General features: G+C 38.4%; 1 protein-coding gene across 1 annotated transcript in view; it reads left to right on the top strand.

The window, feature by feature from the left end:
• Positions 1-6,692: 6,692 nt before the first annotated feature.
• LOC125230515 (sodium-dependent serotonin transporter) overlaps positions 6,693-20,077 on the top strand; it is a 58,641-nt gene continuing 45,256 nt past the window's right edge. The window contains exon 1 of the mRNA XM_048135693.1: positions 6,693-6,768. The gene's annotated coding sequence lies outside the window, so the exon portion shown is untranslated. The remainder of the gene's footprint in view (positions 6,769-20,077) is intronic.

The following is a 20,077-nucleotide window of genomic DNA, read 5'->3' on the forward strand; positions in this document are numbered from 1 at the left end:
GAGCTTAGGAACTCTGACTTGGCACATGTGTCCCGAGTTGGCCCCAAGCGCCAGGGCAGTTCAAGCGGCGACGAGGACTCCGCACGCCGCATTCAGAGGCCCTTGGCCGTGGCTTTTGTCAATAAAGCCAAAAGAGATGAGTTTCTGAAAAAGGCTAGAGCTCGCCGTAGTATAAAGAGTAATGACATAGTCGGATCAAATGGACCTGACTCACTACTATATGTAAACGAACGACTCACCAGCTCCAACCGCCGGTTATTTCGCAGTTCCAGAGCCTTCGCCACCGAACATAGATACAAATACTGCTGGGTGCACAATGGCGCGATTTTTGTCAGGAAACAGGACGCCAAATCCGGAAGCCCTGCGATTCGTATTAAATCGGACAACGATCTCCTCAAACTATCAAATGCCCAGTGCAAGCCCACGGCGGACCAGCGCTGCTCGGAAGGCAACGACTCGCCGTCCTGATTTTTCGCTCTTTCTATTTCTGTTTTATTGTACTTCACTCTGTTCTCTGATTAAGTTGTCCACTTTTACTATTGTAACATTTGAAACACAGTACAAACATACGCTTACACTGACACACTTACACACTTCCATTAACGCACCTACCTATAATTATAACAGAAGGATACACCCTCTTGGGCACAAGTACAAATCTCAGTATATGGCATTTAAAAAGTTCACGTTACCATTGTCTTACTCATTTTTTATCTTACCCTGGATACCCTAAATCTATTAGATGACATAGACAAATCTTTTGAGATAAAATGCCACTCTATTTCAAATCCAGAAAACTGTGCCCAAATAATATCTAAGTATCCTTTGAAAATCCTAAGCCTGAACATTAGGAGCATAAATAAAAATTTCGATAGCTTTCTGGTGCTGCATGAAAGGCTAAATATAGAGTTCGATGTAATTTTGTTTAGTGAATGCTGGATCAATGAAAACTCGACGATTTGCCAACTAAATAACTATGTTTCTTACAGCTCCAAAAAGTTTATAAATAAGTCCGGGGGAGTAACTGTTTATGTTAATAAAAAGTGGTCCCCGATTTTTTCAGAGTTAAATGTAATCGATGCAAACTGTGTGCTGGTAAAAGTGCCCAACGCCTTCTGTGTTGTAGGTATATATAGATCACCGAGTTTTCATAACGTGGACGCTTTTACTTGCTCGCTTGACGAAGCTTTGAAATCTATCGATTCTTCCCCCTGCCTTGTTCTCGCGGGTGACCTCAATATCGATATCCTAGACTCATCATCTACCTATGCTCAATCCTCAGAGTATCTTTGTTCCTTGGCGGAAAATGGTTTAGTCCCTTGCATAAACGGTGTCACACACCATAAGTCTTGTCTGGATCACATCTTTGTCCCAGCACAAAGCCAAGCGGAGTCAATTATCTGTACAGCTGATGTCACGGATCATGATATTACTATGGTGGGAATTTCTCTTTCTCTCGAGAAGCCAAGCAAAGCAGAGCGTGTAAAAATTATTACTGATTATGCTTCTCTCAGGGCAGAGTTAGGATCCACAGACTGGTCGCCCATCTTGTGCAGCACTAATCTCGAAACTGCCACGGATCTCTTCTCTGACCTGATTGAGGATGCGGTTTCTAAATGTTCAAAAACTGTGAAGCTTAGCCGCTCCATGTACACTATCCAGCCATGGATGACTCCTGGCCTGTTAAGATGTTCGAGACACAGGGACAAATTGCATAAAGAGTTTCGTAAAGATCCAAAAAATGAATTTAAAAAATTAGTATATACGCGATATAGGAATTTTTACATCTCTTTGTTGCGAAAGTTAAAAGCAGAGTATGATAAAAATGATCTGATACAAAATAAAGATATGCCCCGGAAGCTTTGGAAATCGATAAATCGTATTATACACAAAACATCTAAACCATCGTGCACAACTGATCTTTTGAATTCTGGAAGCTCTCCTGAGGAGGCTCTAAACAAATGTAATGAATACTACTCGACAGTCGGTTCCAACCTTGCTAGCTCTATTCTGAAAAAAATAAACGAAACGCAAGAGTCTCTAACCAGGAAAGTTGTCTGCAAGAGCGCTATTCCACACTCATTTTATATTAGCCCCGTCACTCCTCAGGAGATACTAAGCATTATAAAAACTCTTGACGCCCATAGGGCAACTGACTCTAGTTCTTTAAACAATAGACTTCTTAGGGAGGTGGGTGACGTAATTGTAGTACCTCTTGCAGCCATTTTTAACCTCAGCATCACCTCAGGATGTTTCCCCCAAAACTGGAAAATTGCTACAGTCATCCCAATACATAAAGGTGGATCTTCTCTTGTTCCAAATAATTTTAGGCCTATTTCGCTTTTGGGTACTTTTTCTAAATTGCTCGAACGTGTCGTAAACAAAAGGCTGATCGATTACCTAGAGCAGAACAGACTTCTTTCCGAGTACCAGTTCGGTTTCCGAAAAGGAAAGTCAACTGAGGATGCGGTAACTATGTTGATAGATACAGCTGTATCTCATCTGGATGAGGGTCGACACTGCATCGGAGTGTTCTTGGATTTAGCCAAAGCATTCGACACTGTTTCCATTCCCTTGCTTCTCAAAAAGTTGGAATCCTTTGGTATTCGCGGTGTTGCCCTAGACTGGTTTACCAGCTACCTATCGCGTAGGAGCCAGCTCGTCAAAATTGGAAATGCATGTAGCAACTTGAGACCCGTGTCATTTGGCGTACCACAGGGAAGTATCCTAGGTCCTACACTGTTCATTGTTTACATGAATGACATTATGTCACTCAAAATAGATAAAAGTAAAGCCCTGTGTTACGCCGATGACACCGCACTGCTGTTCTATGGCGGCTCTTGGCAAGAGGCATGCGATGCGGCTACTTCAGGTCTGCAAAAAGTTACAAACTGGCTAAACCAAAATCTTTTAACTATAAACTCAGCTAAAACTCAGTTCCTCTGCTTTCATAAGACCGCTTCATCTCGCCCACCGACCCAAATTAAATGCCTTAAAATACACGAATCAAGTTGTATGCCCTCATCTATGACGACTGTCTCGGAGTGTTCGTGCGATAGCATTCGTAGGGTTAGTTCTCTCAAGTACTTGGGCGTTGTACTGGACGAAAATCTAAATTTTAAAATGCACATTACAGCTACATCAAACCGAGTGCGTAAATTCATTTACACAATGAAGTTTTTAAGAAATTGTGCAAACGAGAATCTGTTGAGACTGGTTTATTTTGCCCTATGCCAATCAATCATAAATTATTGCATCTTGGCATGGGGTGGCTGTGCAAAATCGATTCTCATGCCTCTGGAAAGAGCTCAAAGAGCGGTGCTAAAGGTTGCTCTTCGTAAACACCGACGCTATCCTACTATAGACCTTTATAAGCAGGCGAATGTCCTGAGCGTCCGAAGATTATTTCTGTTCCGTGCTTCCATTCGTATGCATCAAAATGTATTACAACACTCATCTTACCCTGACCTGCTAAAGAAACGAGTGTTTAAAGTTCCCATCCCTTCTGTAAAAACTGCATTTGCTAAACGTTTTAAGCTATTTATTCTTCCTCATGTTTATAATAATATATTAAAAATATGTGACATAAAACTCCACAAGATTACTATGGCTAAAACCCTATTACGAGAGCTCCTATTATCCATGAACTATGATCAGGCTGAAGAGGTCTTAAAATGGATGACCTAGTATCCTTCTGTTTCTGTTGTTTCTGTTATTTATTTATTTATTTTTTACACTCACACTTATACACTGCACATTTACACAAAATCAACACTCATTTATTATTATAGGTAATGCATGCTTAGAGATTGTAGCCTAAAGTCTAAAAATCGTACATAAATGTATTAATTAGCTTTTATAAAATTGTATATATAGTCCCAAATTGTTAGATTTTGTTACATTTAGCATTTCATTTTTGATTTTCCTTTTTAATGTATGTCAATAGCCGAATCATTTTTGTTAAACTATCTTAAGTAACCGGACTTCCGCGAAACAGGCTTTGCCTAGTGTGGAAGTCACAGTAAATGATAAAATTGTAGCTATTCCTTTTCTTGGTAAATAAATTATTCTTATTCTTCCTGCAGCCTCGACGGAGCATAGTTAGTCCCGCAACAGGTGGGGAAGGGGGGGAGTGATTGGTCAAATCTGCCGAGAGCACAGCGGGCGGGAGCGCATAGTGCACGGTGCATGACAGGGGAACTATTTTGTTTGCAAAAAAAGTGAGAAAAGATATTCTATTTTCTGTTTTGGGAACATTTGAATGTTTGATGTAGGTAAACAGAACTGGAACATTTTATGCGGATGACGTAAAAATGACGTCGTTTGGCACACAGGATGATCTGGTACATGACTATTGCTGAGAAACCTAGCGAGTTGTATGATGCTGAACTTATATAATATCATGTTACCAATGATCGTAACATTTCTACCAATTTCGGCGCAGTATAGTAGAAATAAAGGAAAGGAATACATGTGTTCTCTAGAAGTCGGCTACCTCTTGTCAAACAATATAACATTAAAGAGACCGTGTTGGATCGTGTTGAGGAAATAACTGACCTGGGACTGACCTTGGACACGAGACTCAACTTCAGAACGCATGTCACCAATATATGTAAAAACCGGCCAAGTGCGAGTCGGGCTCGCGCACAAAGGGTTCCGTAGCAGCAAATAAAAATTACAGTTAAATCAACCTATCTCAAAAACTATAAGAGATACTTTGATCAAACCAAAAATCGTTGAAAGAGTTAATTAGCATGCATCACCTCTATTTTTTTTAGAATTTTATACCCCGTAGTTATAAAAATAGAGGGGGGGGGACATACTTTTTACGACTTTGAGAGCTGATATCTCAAAAACCGTTCACTTTAAGAAAAATGTTTTTTAGAAAACTTTATATCATTTTAAAAGACCTTTCCATTGATACCCCACACGGGTATGTACATCGAAAAAAAAATTTTCATCCCTCAGTTACATGTATGGGGGGCCCCACCCCCAATTCTTTTTTTTACTATTTAGTGTCATAATTTTGTAGCGGTTCATACAACACATATTCCCATCAAATTTCATCACTGTAGTACTTATAGTTTCCGAGTAAATCGGCTGTGACAGACGGACAGACGGACAGACGGACAGACGGACAGACGGACATGACGAAACTATAAGGGTTCCGTTTTTGCCATTTTGGCTACGGAACCCTAAAAAGGCGAATATAGGGTCCTCGGATTTATCATGAGGGTATCAAGCCAGTTCAGTGACACTCATGTTTCGCTGTTACTGTACAGTGCATACGTTCGCAGCAAACTCGAATTTGGGGCTTGTGTCTGGGACCCACACGAGAGCAAGTATACCCTCATGATAGAGAAAATCCAGAGGAAATTTGCTCGTTTCCTTTACAAGAGGAAGTTTGGGTTTTACCCTTATCTCTATCCTTCTTTGTTCGTCAGCGGCATGGTCGGGTTGGATACACTAGAGTTGCGGAGGAAAATGTTGCTCCTGGGGCATTTTTATAAGCTACTGTGCAACCAAGTATCTAACCCGACTGCGCTAGCACGGATAGGTTTGTCTGTGCCGCCCCCTAGCCGGCTCGGAGTGGAAGGGGAGGGCGGGGCGGTGGTGTCGCGGCGGCGCCGGCGCCTGTTCGCGTGCCCGTCGACGCGCACGCGCCCAGCCGCAAACGCTCCTCTGCAAGAGCTATTGCTCTTTTAAATGACATGCATCTGCAGCTACCCGATGCCGATATTTTTTTTTGATCCACCTTACCAAATTATGAAATGTATGAATGAATTTTTGAATAGAATGTAATGTACCTATATATTAGTTTTAGTTCACTTTATGGATTAGTATGAATAGTTTTTTTTTATTGACATTACTTATTATTGATTTTTTATTTGCTTGTTTGTTTATAATGTTTAATTGTTGTATGTTTCTAATGTTTTGACATGTAATTTAGTATTGTATAAAGTGACTTATTTGTATATATTATTATGTAATAACCTAACTTTTAAGCGCTTGGTGTTAACTGTAAGCTTATTTGTGAATAAATAAATTGAAATGTGTTTTCTAGATAGATGATCAATTAAGGTTCATTTTACTGTTATTAATCTTAATTAACTAATCCAGCTGGGTTCGGACATATAAATTCCTTTAACGTGACATGCTGCACCAAAAATTAAATAAATAAATAAATATTGGGGACACCTTACACAGATCAACTTAGCCCCAAACTAAGCAAAGCTTGTACTATGGGTGCTAAGCGACGATATACATACTTAAATAGATAAATACATACTTATATACGTAGAAAACATCCATGACTCAGGAACAAATATCTGTGTTCATCACACAAATAAATGCCCTTACCGGGGTTCGAACCCAGGACCGCGGCTCAGCAGGCAGGGTCACTACCGACTGAGCCAGACCGGTTGTCAAATTGCTGGAAAAGTTACGATGTGTGCTTAATACCCATACCCATTTTTCACTAGTGTTACTGTACTTACACATTTTAAACAATAAATATTTCTGATTTTTTACCACAAAATACCTGTTTTAAACCAAAAAAAATCCTCATTTGTGCACCCCGCTTTAGAAGAAAAAACAAAAGCTGCCAACTAGTGGGCGGGGCCGCTGGCCGGTGGGCGGGGCGAAGCACGCGCCGCCGGGCCAGTCCCGCCGCGGACGATCACGCCGCAACACGCCGACATGTCGCAGCTGCTGAGGTTCGACATGCGCCTGCTGTCACCGGAGCGCTGACGGCTGCTCAAGGCGAAGGTAAGTACACGTTTTACTCTTGCACACAGTTAAATACTATAAATGTGTTCAAAAATTTACGCAAGTTTGCAAAAACTTTTAGAACTAAATGTCGAAATTTCCCGTCAGTTTTCTTTTTTATTTAATCGCCTATAGTTTTTTTTTAACTTTCAATGAAATGAAATGATCTCTGACGGATGTTCAAGGCAAAGATCAACACTTACACACAGTTAATTTACTTCATGTGACACTTGGGAAATAATGTCTTAAAAAGCTGATAAACAATTTAGGTACGCAAATGTGTAAACACTTTTTAAGTTTTCTAAACTTTTATCGACTTTTTCGAAATTTTCTGTGAGAATTGTGTATTTGTTGCACTGTTAGGCATTGAGCTCCATTACGCAACTATGTGAACAATTTGGCCGTTATGTACTGTAAAGGACCGGGCCGGTTCCGCCGCGGGCGATCACGCGACACGCCGACATATCGCAGGTGCTCAGGTTCGACATATTTACTATTGTTATACAGCCGCTTTGTCATATAAAAATACAAGTAAATCTCGCCTTAATGGTAACCGACAAAGTGGGACGTTTTAGTAAACACACTCACATATGTCGTTGTGTTGCTACGGTTGCTACGCCGTCGTAGCCCGTAGCCCCCGAAACCCGTAGCAGCATTTCTTATTGCAAGTTGGGAGATGTAATAGCTATTTTTCAGTATATATGGTGTATTTTCCGCATTAATTTGCAAAGTAGAATATTTACTTTTAGGTCGAAACTTCAGAATGTCATACACTGTACCTACTGAAAAATGCGATACACGTACGAAGAGGGAATAGGCGAGACGACTAAAAAAAACTAATTAGTCCGTCACTTAGATTATCAAAGAATTTTAGACACGTATTTTTTATTACACGATACAGTGCGTTGAAGTTTGGCGTGACGTCACGCCTAGGTACAATTTTTACTTAGAAGTGACGTCACAAGCCCCCATTCCGGAACTTTGATGCTCTATATGTTTGTATTTTTTCATTTATTAGAAAAAGCGAATATATGTGTTCAGTACATTTGGACGATCTAACTGACGGACTAAACAGAGTGCCATTATTTTATGTAGTCGTCATCCCTATTCGTAACTCGTGTCGATTCAAAACACTCCCTTCGGTCGTGTGGTAAATTGATGTGACGTGACTGATTATACACCATGTTTTTATTGAATTCCGTTAACTTCGGCATTTAGTTAGGTACATTATAGGACACAGAATAGCATAGTTAGTTTTTTTTCGATTCGTAACTTTTTTCTGAAAAACACCATACACCTGCGATAGATGTTACATCGATTGCTGTTCAGAAACAGGCTTTGTGTGTTCGATATGCGATTGACATGTCATAGTTTTGACACTTACTTAGCGTGAGTTAACTGTAAAGCGTTACCTCAGCAGCAACTGAAGTTAACATCTATCGCAGGTGTATGGTTTTTTAGAAAAAAAAATACGAATTTAAGAAAACTAAGTATGCCATTCTTTTTCCTACAATGGACCTAACTATATAATAAATAGAATATTGTATTTTTTTCTCTCTCTGTTTTGTATTTGTTAATAAGTACTATATTGTTCTTTTTTAGGGTTCCGTAGTCAACTAGGTAGTTATAGTTTTCACCATGTCTATCAGTCCGTCCGTCCGTCCGTCCGTCCGTCCGTCCGTCCGTCCGTGGATAATCTAAGTAACCGTTAGCACTAGAAAGCTGAAATTTGGTACCAATGTGTATATCAATCACGCCGACAAAGTGGTAAAAGAAAAAGTGGAAAAAAAATGTTTTGCTAGGGTACCCTCCCTACGTGTAAAGTGGGGACTGATTTTTTTTTTCATTCCAACCTCAACTGGATAGGTATGTAAAAATGAATAAGGGTTTACTAAAATCGTTTTTTGATAATAATTATAATTATTTTTGGAAATAATCGCTCCTAAATGAAAAAAGTGTGCCTCCCCCCCTTTAACTTTTGAACCATATAAGAGTTTTGAACCATATGTTTCAAAAATAGACAAAAAAATCACAAAAGTAGAACTATATAAAGAATTTCTAGGGAAATTGATAGGTTTCAGTAGTTTTTGAGAAAAATACGGAAAATTACGGAACCCTACACTGAGCGTGGCCCGACACGCTCTTGGCCGGTTTTTTTTAGTTTCACAGTGCCTTAGTTTTTACTGTTATACTGTGTCACTTATTTGAATAATAAAATAAAAAATAAATAAAAAGATTTGCCGAAGTTAACGGAATTCAATAAAAACACAGTGTATAGGTCCCAATTTGCGTAAATCACGTCACTCAGATACTCACTTATCTAACATACAGCGCGTAATCCTAATAAGGGCGATAAATGAAACCAGGCATATAATTCAATATTGTTATCATTAATTAAGAGGTGTTTTTGAGTTACTCTTAATTTTCACCCCATAATGAATTTTTGAAAAAATTCCCAGCAGCAGTACATTACTGTAAACGTGGTTGCGATGACATTCAATGACAACTGTCAACGAGCGTTAAACGCGAGTGTGTTTGCATTACGTTGCGGGCCGAAATTTGTATGGATAAAAAAATATTTCAATTTTAAGTAAAAGTTATCTAATTCCATTTTTTATGTCCTATACTCACCACCGTTAAGAGGTTCGCCCGTATTAGGTTTACATCCTGTATATTATTGCATACTACTATGTTTTGTTTTGTTTGTTTTTCTGAATTTTAACTGTGACTATCAAAAGTCGAAAATGAAATGAAGGCCAAATAGTAACATGTGTAGTAGGTAGATAATTGAAATACCTCTAATGGCAGTGAGGTGTGAAGTCGCGCCTTAATCGCAGTCACATAATGGACACACGAGAAAATTGCCCGTTTGACCGTGAAATACCGCGTTTACTGTTGTTATGCCATTAAAATAATTTAGGTATACTTATAAAATACATATATGTGAGTATGTTTAGTAAAAGGTCCCACTTTGTCGGTTACCATTAAAAAAAAATCATTTATTGTTGTACCAAAAATAGCAGTTATAAATAGGCCATAAATTATATAAACACAAAATAGGCTTCAACATGTCCGTGCCTGAACTAGGGAGATCCTGTATCTCAGGCAGAAATATAACTTACAAACTAAAACAGGGAAATTATTTGATATCATGTGCATAGGTATTCAACTAAAAAAAAATACATTAAGGCGAGATTTACTTTTATCTTTATATTTATTTAATCGTATGGCAATAAATATTCAAATACAGAGAATTCATAAATCTAACTCCAGAGAATTAATCCACTTTATAGCTTCGTCTTTAAGTTCTATCAGGTCTTCCGGGGGGCCTCCAGTGTATCGAGTAGATGGGCACTCTAGGAGAATGTGTTGTATACTTTGTTCCTCGGCACCACAGTGACAGGCAGGAGAGTCCACCCAGCCACAACGATATCTATATAAGGCACAGCGACCGTGGCCAGTTCGTATTCTATTTAAATTATAGCATTCGACAAAGTGGGACATTTTACCGTGCACACTCACAAATATCTATTGCTATACCTACATAGTTATAGTTGATATAATTGGAGTAGGACGTTGTAAAAATAATCCAGTACAAGTTGCGCTTGCATTTTTTGTACTAAATACTTAAACCCAAAACGTCAGGACAGCTTGGCTTGCCAAGACTAAATCAGTCTCATTTATATGAATTATGAATTGTGCATTTTGCCGCGCCATCTTTGTTAAAAAAATTACAAACACTGAAAAATTTAATAGGTACAGTCAAGTGCAAAAATACGTATCGATTTTATCCGCTCAAAAATATGTACCGAGACCTTATTCCGCCGACATAAAGTGCTATGGGACATATTTTTGATAAGTTGTACGCATCCATATTTTTACACTTGACTGTACATTTTCAAGTATTTCACAATGACCTCATAAGGTTTCGAGGTGGAAAATTTTGATGTGACTTTACTTGTTCATATCCAACAATATGTAAAATAAATAAATAAATAAACATTGGGGACACCTTACACAGATCAACTTAGCCCCAAACTAAGTAAAGCTTGTACTATGGGTGCTAAGCGACGATATAATACTTAGATAGATAAATACATACTTATATACATAGAAAACATCCATGACTCAGTAACAAATATCTGTGCTCATCACACAAATAAATGCCGTTACCGGGATTCGAACCCTGGACCGCGGCTTAGCAGGCAGTGTCACTACCGACTGAGCCAGACCGGTCGTCGTGACGTGACGTTCACCAATTAGAACTAAGGTGCATTAGGGTAATTTCGAATCACAGAAATGCTCGGGTAATTTCGGAATCTTGATGTGATGGAAATAATGGTGGTTTTAATACGACTTTCGAAATAACCCTAATCGTCAGGGTTCGTAGCCGAATGCTCATGAAACGAAACGCTCGTAGATATCTCTCTCTGTCGCTCTTGCATATTGGCGCGACAGAGCAAGAACACCTTTCGCAGCGTTTCGTTTTCGTTTCGCGTCGCAAAAGTGCCATTCGGCTACGGCACCAGGTATCGTGATACCTCGTTTGAGGCAAGGCTGAATGTACGATTTCAATGAATTATTTAAAAAGAAAATCCAAAACTAAAAGTTTGACGGCTTTCTTGATTATAATAGCTACATCAAATTAGCTATGATCTCTGAATATTTACCCCACTGAGATCAAAAAAACGTATACGAGCAGTTCCCGAATACTTTGTACATAGCCACGTCAGCAAAATTTTAATTGATTCTATTTTGTTACCAACATTTAGTGATATAAGTCGACTTTCGTAAGATACTCGTATATACAGTATAATTGTTATAATTATCCTGTATATATCTGACCTTTATAGATCTCTGTATAGATCTGATCTTTATTTGACGTTCATATGCGCATTGTAATATGCCTACTTGAAAAATAAATATTTCATTTTCATTTTTCATTAAGGAAATATAGATTCTAGAGAACCTTAATGAACAAATAAAACTTAATAAAATCTCAATTCATGAAATAAATCTCGGTAACAAAAAAGGAATAATAAAAACAAATTTAACTTTTTCCTTAATTTTTGTACAAACTTTTGGAGAACAAGGTGTTCACAATGATCCTAACACGCTCTCATATTGTCTTAAAAAGAAGATCGTGTCAAGCTCATTTTGAACACCTTGCCCGCTACGGAACTTCTGCTGCTGACTGTACAGCAAAAACACAACTTTGAAGTCCCGGCCCGCCATTTCATTCGGTAAAGAAACAAGTGAAGTCGGCAAGTATGCGAGGCATCCAACCCTGTTCCCTATACCCGCCGTCCCGGTGAGCTCAAAGGGACATCTTTCCCGTTTTGTTACCTGTTTTAATTGTTAACACTCTCCAAATTAATTATAATTCTTAGCCAAAATAAACTTAATTTCAATATTCGCAGATTTAAAATATTTTAAGCGGGTTACCTACTCACGTGTTAATTAAGTCAAAATAACGCTTGCGTTCTGATAGATATTTAAAGTGATATTAACTGTGACACATTTCAGCTTTTAACCCCCGAAGCAAAAACGACGGGTGTCATAAGTTTGACGTGTGTGTCTGTCTCTGTGTGTATGTGTCTGTCTGTGGCATCGTAGCTCCCGAACAGATGAACCGATTCAGATTTTGTTTTTTTTTTACTTAAAAGCTGAATTAGTCGGGAGTGTTCATAGCCATGTTTGATGGAAATCGGACCATTATGTCGAGGTTTCTTTCAAAATTTCAATTTTGAGGTTAGGTTATTCAGTATTTTTTCTATGTATGATTAGACACACATAGCAATGCACGGTCGAGAAGTTTCCATCTTTTTTTTGTATATATGTTATGGACCAAGTGATTAATAAGGGCATTATGTATAATGCCCGGGCATTATGAATAATGCCTAGCTGTATTGGGCAAAGTGATTAATCATTGTCTAGACGCCATTTTTTATCACATTGCCCGGTCATTATGATAATGCTACGTGATCGTTGGGCAAACTGATAATAAGTTTAACAAGTTTACATGAACGCCATTTTTTATCACATTGCCCGGGCATTATGATACTGCTACGTAATCGTTGGGCAATTTGATAATAAGTTTAACAGGTTTTTCTGAACGCCATTTTTTATCACATTGCCCGGGCATTATGATACTGCTACGTGATTGTTGGGCAATTTGATAATAAGTTTTAACTAGTTTGCATGAACGCCATTTTTATCACATTGCCCGGACATTATGGTACTGCTACGTGATTGTTGGGCAATTTGATAATAAGTTTAATAAGTATACTGGGTGTTTCCTAACAAATAATGAAATGTAAATTGCGCTTGAATAAGCATACTTTTTAACCGCCGCCCTTAAATCTCAAGGAAGGTGGTTCTCAACTTGTTTGTTTTTTTTTATATTTGTTCCACGATATCTCCGCCGTTACTGGACCGATTTAGACTTTTTTTTTATATACAGGCATACAGATTGGTCTCATTTTTATTAGAACCCAGTTCTGATGATGGATCCTGGAGAAATCGAGGGAACTCCTCAAATCTGAAAGGCATACATATAGTGATTTTTATGTTTTTAAAGGAACAGCATGCATTTACGTACGCATTCTGCAGAGCTAGTTCATCATCTAAGTTTATTAACAATTGCTTTTTGACACCTAAAGTGCTATTTATCCCTCTCCTAGCGAAAAAGGGACACTTGGTCATACCTACTAAACAAACTAGGCGTTTCACTATCTTTGCCATGCGTGAAAGGACACTTTTATGATAGCTTTTACCAGTAGCTCTGCCTTATGGCTCTCGCCCTCCCCCGACATCATCTATGTCTCACTAAGGCTCGAAGCGAGCTCTGATCTGCGGCCTATGTCGGACTTGTCGTTTAACTCTAAATCATTGATTATAAGTCCTATCTTAGCCATCCTTGACATCGAGAGGTCCTACGGCATTGCAGGCGGCTCGCGACGGTGTCCTTTGTAGTTTGATATGAAACTGCATACAGTCTCTTGAACAGATCGGCACGAAAGTCTGCTGAAGCTGCGCCAATCCATCTATTAGCTTTGCTACATGTTTTATTATTACTCTGCCCAACAGAGGACGGGCATTATGTATAATTCCCGGGCGAAATTGAGCTATTCGGTATGTTTTTATAACTTTGCCCAACAGAGGATCGGCATTATGTATAATGCCCGGGCAAAATTCAGCTATTCGGTGTGTCTTTTGCATATCTCTGGATCGTGGACATGCGTGGACCTTTGGGAGGCATGCGTGGGGCCAAAGCCAACAGCACAGAGGCCTTTTAAGACATTTTAATCTAAAGGCAAGGGATACACGTGGCGGATACCACCCCGAGCGCACAATATGATATGATACAACCGTAGATGGTCCCCGCCAGGTGCAAAGACTATTGCAGTTCAGCACTTTTGTGCTACAATGGGAGCTAAAGTCATGGGTTATTGTTTTATAAGTTGGATGAACTGGATAGAGGGCTATGGGAGGAAACTATCGGGCACCTGACAATAAGTCTCACAATTGTAAAAGACAGGCGGTGACTTGCCAACTCATTGAGTGGGCCCTGCAAAACGGCCGCACACACGGTGCGACAACAGTGCAACACTTAAAGAGTGGCTGAAAGGTTGTCGAGAGGTGAGACTGCGGTAGCCAGATTCCGGTGATCCGTTCAGCAGGCCGCCGACGTTATGACACTTTCCCATTTAATAATATTAGTATGGATTCTCATACTGTGTAATTTTCTTTGTGTAAATAAAATAAAAAATCTCTATTCTTGGGCAAAATTCAGTTATTTGGTGTGTTATTATTACTTTGCCCAACAGAGGATGGGCACTATGTATAATGCCCGGGCAAAATTCAGCTATTCGGTACGTTATTATCACTTTGCCCAACAGAGGATGGGCATTATGTATAATGCCCGGGCAAAATTCAGCTATTCGGTGTGGTATTATTACTTTGCCCAACAGAGGATGGGCATTATGTATAATGCCCGGGCAAAATTCAGCTATTCGATATGTTATTATCACTTTGCCCAACAGAGGATGGGCATTATGTATAATGCCCGGGCAAAATTCAGCTATTCGATGTGTTATTATTACTTTGCCCAACAGAGGATGGGCATTATGTATAATGCCCGGGCAATTTAATTATTTGAATAGTTATTATCAAACTGCCCACTCACAATGGGCATTATTCATAATGCCCGGGCATTATGTATAGTGCCCGATTTATCACTTGGTCCATAACATATACATCAAACGTCAGTAATGAACGATACTTTTAATAAAAAAACCCGGCCAAGAGCGTGTCGGGCCACGCTCAGTGTAGGGTTCCGTAGTTTTCCCTATTTTTCTCAAAAAATACTGAACCTATCAAGTTCAAAACAATTTTCCTAGAAAGTCTTTATAAAGTTCTACTTTTGTGATTTTTTTCATATTTTTTAAACATATGGTTCAAAAGTTAGAGGGGGGGCGCACTTTTTTTTTCCTTTAGGAGCGATTATTTCCGAAAATATTAATATTATCAAAAAACGATCTTAGTAAACCCTTATTCATTTTTAAATACATCACACGATATATCACAACAATATAATAACAACAATATATCACACGTAGGGGTAGGAATGAAAAAAAATATCAGCCCCCACTTTACATGTAGGGGGGGGTACCCTAATAAAACATTTTTTACATTTTTTATTTTTGCACTTTGTTGGCGTGATTGATATACATATTGGTACCAAATTTCAGGTTTCTAGTGCTAACGGTTACTGAGATTATCCGCGGACGGACGGACGGACGGACGGACGGACAGACAGACATGGCGAAACTATAAGGGTTCCTAGTTGACTACGGAACCCTAAAAAACTTGTATCTTCGTCTGTCAATGAAAAGAAAACTTGTAGTAAGTATGTATGGAATGCATATAGACTTACTGCGTTTTAACTTTGAGGAGCAGCGTGAGATACGAGATTTTTTCAAAGTAGTGACGATATGGTTCATCGTTTCAACTTGTGGCCAAAGCTAGGGTACGCACATATAGGATAATCTTTGCTACTCCCGATGGCGTACGGAGCCTTCACACATCCAATCTCGCAGAGTATCTAATCTATTTAGGGCTAGTTCGGGTCAAGAACCGAACAATAGTTTAAAAATACTTGCGTACTAAGTTGGTGACACAATTCACACAATACTTATTAGGATCATTTCAAGAAATAAACTGTCATTTTATTCTTATTCATACAAATACCAAACCATAATGTACTACCAGCTGCAAAAGTATATGGCGAATTTATGAATGAATTCATTCATGAACTCTCCATGCAATTTTGCAGCTGATAGTAAATTCATATAGGTTAACGTAGAATAATTTATACTGTACTTGAGCATTTCTCTTTTTTTTGCCATTTTTTATTTTGATTTTTTTAGGGAATTTTAGGTACTCAGAATCATGAGTACTTTCAATCTCACTGAGAGACAAAGTGTCCCAGAATTTCCATACATTTTTGTTACTTTCCTCTTTTGTTACCCCATACAACATGTACGGAAAATGGTAACAAAATAAGAAAAAATCGTATAAGACAATTGTTTTAACTACTAGGATTGAAAATAGTGATTCTGAGTAGAAATAGCATTTTTTTTTTCAAAAATATCACATTTCATAAAAGTGACAAGAAAAAAAATGCTCACTTACCATTATGAAATAAACTGAAGTATATCCATACTAATATTATAAATGGGAAAGTGTGTGTCTGTTTGTTTGTCCGTCTTTCACGGCAAAACGTATTTTTTAAGTGTAGACAGTTAAAGGGATGGACAGTGACATAGGCTACTTTTTGTCTCTTTCTAACGCGAGCGAAGCCGCGGGCAAAAGCTAGTATTAAATAAGTCAAGGACATATGCATATATTAGGCCTGTGTCGAGAGATAGCAGTCTGTGCCCTGTGACTACACATTAAATTTTACTTTGACAGTAATTCTCTATAATACTCGATCCCTTTGAATAAATTAATACCAATAATTTATAATTATTAACATGTCATGGCTACTGCTGGGGCATTTTAATGATTTTAATCAAAATCTTGACTTCTGTCTTTGATAAAGCGCATAAATAATAGATTCATATCCTATAATTCAAATGGGTCACGTTATTTCATACCTACGTAATAGAATGTGAGTAACACAAGTAATATATATAGAATGTGAGTAACTGAGCACTCGCTTTGAAAAGGTTGAAAACTTACGGATCACATATAAGACTAGCTCAGGACCGGGAGAAGTGGCGTACTAGAAGAGAGCCCTATGTTCAGCAGTGGATGATAGGGCAGATATGATAATAATGATATACAAACCATACTGACAAATCCTATCGACTGCGCCATGTTTAAGGGCCTGACGCGTGTCCTTTTAGCGTGTACAGTTGGCACGACACTACGCTACGCTCGCGAGACGCTAGATGTGGGGGAGGGGGGGCAAGAAATAAATAAAGTTTAGTACTATGTAAGGTCACAAGGAACTTCAATCAAAGACAAGCACTGCTTTCAGACTAATTTATTATTTTTCTCCCTTTATGTGCTTATGGTAACGCTGGTAGCCGAAAAATTCTGTATTCAAGGATTTTAATTAAAATCGTCACAATATAAATGACGGCTTTAAATAAATAATATGTATCACATGAGCATAGAACTTACAAAACTTGAAAAACACGGACAACCGGGTAGTGATGTGCTAATTGCGGAAACTTTCCAAAAAAAAAGTTAAATTTCTTGACAAATTCACTAAACTTTCACAATTCTCTCTCACCCATTCAATTTTCCATGCAAAGTTTCCGAAGTTTTCCTATGTGAAAATTTCAGAAAATTTGGAAACTTTCCGTCTTCACTTCAGTGCAACCGGGACAACCTAGTCGTTTTGGCGTTGGGCTCCAGGGATCCTTTAGGAAGGCAAAAGATCGGCCTGAGTGGAGAGCACTGTAACGTACAACGACCTATGGTGGTCACGACCCTCAGTCATGAGATTTCGACGAAGAAGTCGTTTTGACCAAGTTCGTTTGGCACCCTAAGTGCGTTTTCACATATACCGATCCGATATCGGATGTCGGAGCGGTATCCCATACATTTAAGCCGCCATCTTTGATTTTTGCCTTTAAAATCCTTCCGACTTCCAATATCGGATCGGATAATGTGAAAACGCACTAAGTTGATGCGTGTGCTTGATCTATGGTATTTAAGAAATCTGTCGACTCGAGTGTACCGTCCTAAGGTGTCGCTGCTGTAACTTATTCGGTCAGCGGCAGTATTGCAACGGCCGGGCAAGTTAGATGTGCTCGCAACTTCGGTAACGAGCTCCGGGCAAACATGCCGGGAACCGACGCTTGTCCCCACACCGCCACAGGTAGCAACAGCAACGCGGCTACATATGTAGTAATCACTATATCTGTGATTACTATTGGTCAGATCGGACATTTCGGGTGATTTATACAGGGTTTTTTTTTTGTAATACCCAAAATTTATAAACATTGGTTTGTAGTAGTAGCAGTAGTAGTAGTAGTAGTAGTAGTGGGCAAAGTTTATTATGTCAAATACTACAGGGTGGTTCCTGATGATAAACCTAACTGCGTATCGAATTTAACGGAAAACAAAAAAAACTCAGTGTATTTAATACGCCTATCTGCATATTACCGGCACAAATGGTTAGAAATGATGATTATCAATTCCTAACAGTATTTTCTAACACATGTGTAAAAATCAGCCTTGAGAATTTAAGGAAAGTTAGAAAAAAACCTTATAGCAAAAATATGGCCGACGGTACGAACTATGTAATATGCAGACATTAAACGTCGATTTCATCTACGAACTCTAAAGTTTCATCCTTGAGAAAATGAGCAAGGTCTTTGGAATTTGTCTTTGTCATTAACCTCTCGACTAAACTACTTATGTCAAAAAATACATCAAATTAAGTTTAAAATACGCTCCGTAAATATCTACATATACGTAAATGACGTTTTCCTTTGGTGCAATGGACATTCTAAATCTGGGGGCAAGGTAGTGCCCCCGCCAAGACGAACCAAGCGAAGCGCAACCTTTTCTTGAAGTGATTCGTTGTTATTTGAACCCTCGCAAATTAGGTCTGGATTACGCTAGATAAAATATAATAATTATCTTCTTACTACCAGACAATTAAATAAATAATACAAAGACCATACGTTTTAACAAACAGCACGTATTACTTAATAATTACTTGGTATTGTATGCACAGCACCAGTGCATTGTGTATTATTATTATTACATTAACGCTAGTTTATCCGCCATAATCTGATAATGGAACTCGTTGATTCAGTTTACGATATTGATTTCTCACTGAATATATCTGCGGGTTAAATGTGATCGCACTGATCATCATTCTCCTGAATCCTAGGCCACTGTAGAATCTACGTAGATACTACAGTGGCCTAGGATTCAGGAGAGTATTTGCTATAGAAGCAAATACTTGAAGCTCGGTGTCAATACGACAGGGTTCTAAGTTGCCTATGATTCTAATTGGTTGACTGTACATAGTTACATACCAATATATCTATAACCTGTCGCCCGACAGTGGCACTTCGCCGTTCATTACCTCTTCAACAAGGAAATATTGACGCTGAGCAGCAATGTTACTTATCAACCCAGACATTTTAGCCGGGAGGGGGGGGTTGTATGGAGCATTCTCCAATTTTCGAATTTAACATAGCTAGTGTTAAATAATAACAGACCAAGGTCAAGGTAAACTTTTTCAAAGAATGCCGCGAAATTCTTTGCTCAGGATACCAGAAAAGACCGGAACTCTTTTTGTGAACAAAAATACTTCCTTCCGACTCGTGATAAAGATACTCTTAATATACACAGAATATTTTTGATAAAAATCTCAAATGAAATGAAATGAAATGAAATGAAATGAAATGAAATGAAATGAAATGAAATGAAATGAAATGAAATGAAATGAAATGAAATGAAATGAAATGAAATGAAATGAAATGAAATGAAATGAAATGAAATATTTTATTAGTAACATAATGTTATAGGTCGCAAAGAAAGTATCAAATATTATCATAGATATACACTTAATAGGTACATATATTATTATTTTTTTTTTTACAATGTGGGGGGCAGATTAAAGAAATTGCCGTAATCATAAAAATTGTTCTCCTGGAGCCATTCCTTCAATTTTAGTTTAAATAGCGCAACGGAAGCTGCATTTCTTACCGTATCAGGTAAACGGTTGTAGACGGAGGGCCCTGCGTAGTATACAATCATCAAATTTTAAATAAAG

The sequence above is a fragment of the Leguminivora glycinivorella genome, chromosome 10 (genome assembly GCF_023078275.1).
Source record: "Leguminivora glycinivorella isolate SPB_JAAS2020 chromosome 10, LegGlyc_1.1, whole genome shotgun sequence".
NCBI lineage: Eukaryota > Metazoa > Arthropoda > Insecta > Lepidoptera > Tortricidae > Leguminivora > Leguminivora glycinivorella.